General features: G+C 50.5%; 1 pseudogene; it reads left to right on the top strand.

Annotated features, from left to right (window-relative positions):
* The first annotated feature begins 2,465 nt into the window (after positions 1 to 2,465).
* Positions 2,466 to 2,606, top strand: LOC144672813 (small nucleolar RNA SNORA53; annotated as a pseudogene).
* Positions 2,607 to 3,327: the final 721 nt, after the last annotated feature.

The following is a 3,327-nucleotide window of genomic DNA, read 5'->3' as shown; positions in this document are numbered from 1 at the left end:
AGGGTTGATAGGAGGAGTTCCTGAGGGGGGTTCCTGAGAGGAGTGTCTGAGTGCTGTTCCTGAGAGAAGTTCCTGTGAGGAGTTCCTGAGAGGTGTTGTTGAGAGGAGTTCCTGAGAGGGGTGCCTAAGCGGAGATCGAGAGAGATGTTCCTGAGAAGGTTTCCTGAGAGGAATTATTGAGATATTTTTGTCAGAGGGGATCCTGAGTGTAGTTACAGTGGGGATTCCTGAGCGGGGTTCCTGAGTGGAATTACTGAGAGGAGTTACAGAGGGAGTTACAGAGATGAGTTACTGAGAGGCGTTCCTAAGTGGGGTGCCTATGAGAAGTTCCTGAGAGGAGTGACTGAGAGGGGTTCATGAGAAGAGTTCCTGAGAGGAGATTTCATGTGAGGCGTTCCTGAGAGGAATTCCTGAGATGTGTTCTTGACAGTAGTTACTGAGGGTTGTTTCTGACAGGGGCTCCTGATCGTAGTTGCAGAGAGCAGTTACTGAGAGGTGTTCCTGAGAAGAGTTTCTGAGGGGAGTTCCTGAGAGGGGTTCCTGAGAGGAGTTTCTGAGAGGTGTTCCTGAGTGTTGTTTCTGAGAGGTGTTCCTGAGAGTGGTACGTGAGAGGATACCCTGAAAGCTGTCTTGAGAGGGGTTCCTGAGTGGAGTTACTGAGCGCTGTTACTGTGAGGAGTTCCTGAGAGGTGTGCCATTAGAGGAGACCCTGAGAGGTGTTCCTGAGAAGGCTTCCTCAGAGGAGTTACTTAGAGAGGTTCTTGAGAGTGGTTCCCGAGAGGAGTTTGTGAGAATAGTTCCTGAGAGGAGTTACTGAGTGAGCTTCCTGAGAGAAGCAACTGAGAGCAGTTCCAGTGAGGGAATGCTGAGAGAAGGTCCTGTGAGGGGTTCCTGAGTGGGGTTACTGAGAAAGTTCCTGAGAGGAGTTCCTGAGAGGGGTTCTTGAGAGAATATATGGAGTGCCGGTCCCGAGAGGAGTTTCTGAGAATAGTTCCTGAGATGAGTTATTGAGTGTGGTTCCTGCGAGGAGTACCTGAGACGGTTTCTTGCTAGAAGATACTGAGTGCAGATCCTGAGAGGAGTTCCTGAGAGGAGTTTCTGAGAGGGGTTCCTGAGCGGAGCAACTGAGAGGAGTTCCTGTGAGGGAATGCTGAGAGGCGGTCCGGTGAGGGGTTCCTGGAATGGTTACTGAGTAGGCTTCCAAAGATGAGTTCCCCGAGGGGTTCCTGAGAGGAGTTACTGAATGTGGTTCCTGAGAGGAGTTTCTAAGATGAGTTCCTGAAAGGGGTTCTTGAGTGAAGATACTGCGTGCAGGTCCTGAGAGGAATTCCTGAGAGGACCTCTTGAGAGGGTTTCCTGAGAGATGTTCATGAGAGTAGTTCCTTAGAGGAGTTCCTGAAACGAGTTACGTAGGGGTTTCCTGAGACTGGTTCCTGAGTGGTGCTGCTGAGAGGACTTCCTGAGGTGGGTTCCTGCGAGGAGTTATGCAGAGGAGTTGCTGAGATGAGTTCCTGAGGGGATTTGCAGTGGGAGTTAGAGGTGTGAGCTAATGAGAGGAGTTCCTGTGTGGGGCTCCTGTGATTAGTTCCTGAGGAGATTTCCTGAGAGGTGTTCCTGAGAGGAGTTCCTGAGGAGACTTCGTGATGAGAGTTCCTCAGAGGGGTTTCTGAGAAAGGGTTCCTGGGAGTGGATATTGAGTGGGGTTCTTGTGAGTAGTTATTGAGAGGGGCTCCTGAGAGATGACCCAGAGGAGAGTTCATGAGAGGGGTTTATGATAGTAGATACTGGGAGGAACTCTTGAAAGTATTCCTGAGATGCTTTCCTGAGAGGAGATCCTGAGAGAGCACCTCAGAGGGGTTCCTACGAGTACATCCTGAGAGTGGTTCCTAAGAGGAGTTACTGAGAGGATGTATGGATAGAACATCGTGAGAGGAGTTCCTGAGAGTGGTTCCTCAGAGGAGTTACTGAGAGTAGATCCTGAGAGGAGTTTCTGAGATGAGTTCCCGTGTGGAGTTCCTGAGATAAGTTGCAGAGATGAGTCCCTGTGAGGGTTTACTGAGAGTTATTCCTCAGAGGTGCTGAAAAGAGATCATAAGAGGGGTTGATGAGAGGAGATCCTCAGAGGGGTATCTGAGAGGAGTTGCTGAGAGGGGTTCCTGAGAGTTCCTGAGAGGAGATTCTGAGAGGAGTTCCTGAGAGGAGTTGCTGAGAGGGGTTCCTGAGAGTGGTACGTGAGAGGATATCCTGAAAGGAGTCCTGATAGGGGTTCCTGAGAGGAGTTACTGAGTGCGGTTCCTGTGAGGAGTTCTTGAGAGCGGTTCCTGAGAGGAGTTACTTAGAGGGTTTCTTGAGAGAGGTTCCGGTGAGGAGCTCCGGAGAAGACTTCCTGAGAGGGTTTCCTACGAGGGGTTACTGAGAAGTGACCCTGAGAGGTTTTCCTGAGAAGAGTTCCTGAGGAGGACTCCAGTGTGAGTCCCTCAGAGGGGTTCCTGAGTCATTGGCATGTTAACGTAAAATACCTGCACGGTACCCCCTCAGTTCTGATGTGAACAACATGTTAATCCAGGCTGTTGCTGCAATCAGGACTTTGCTGCAGTGTGGACACCTTTATCAAAATCCACCAGGTTTAAATATTGGCCTCCTCAAACTTCTGTTGCAAAGAATTCCATAGTTTCATCACTCACTGGCTAAAGACGTTTCTCCTCATCTCTGTAAGGTGTTCCTGAGAGGAGTTCCTGAGAGGGGTTCCTGAGAGGAGTTTCTGAGCGTGGTTCCTGAGAGGAGTTCCTGAGAGGGGTTCCGGAGAGGGGTGCCTGAGTGGAGTTCCTGAAAGGAGTTCCTGAAAGGAGTTTCAGGGTGCAGTCCCTCAGATTAGTTCCTGAGAGGAGTTCATGAGTAGAGTTCCTCAAAGGAGTTCCTGAGAGAAGCTCCTGAAAGGGGTTCCTGAGAGGTGTTACTACGAAGGGTTCCTGAGGGGGTTTGCTGAGAGGAGCTACTGTGAGGAATTCCTGAGAGGGGTTCTTGAGATGAGTTAGTGAGAGGAGTTAGTGAGAGGCGTTCCTGAGTGGGGTTCCTTAGAGGAGATCGTGAGAGGGATTCATCTGAGGGGTACCTGAGAGGAGTTCCTGAGAGGTGTTCCTGAAAGGAGTTCCTGAGCGCTGTTTCTGACAGGGGTTCCTGTCAGGAGTTCCAGAGAGCAGTTACTGAGAGGAGTTCCTGAGAGTGTTTCCTGAGAGTGGTTCCTTGTAGCTGGTACTGAGAGGAGTTCCTGAGGCGTGTTCATCAGAGGATTTCCGGGTTGAAGATACTGGGAGGAGTTCGTTAGAG

This window comes from Cetorhinus maximus, unplaced genomic scaffold, assembly GCF_964194155.1.
Source record: "Cetorhinus maximus unplaced genomic scaffold, sCetMax3.hap1.1 HAP1_SCAFFOLD_44, whole genome shotgun sequence".
NCBI classification, from domain to species: Eukaryota; Metazoa; Chordata; class Chondrichthyes; order Lamniformes; family Cetorhinidae; genus Cetorhinus; species Cetorhinus maximus.
This window is presented reverse-complemented; position numbering and strand designations above follow the sequence as displayed.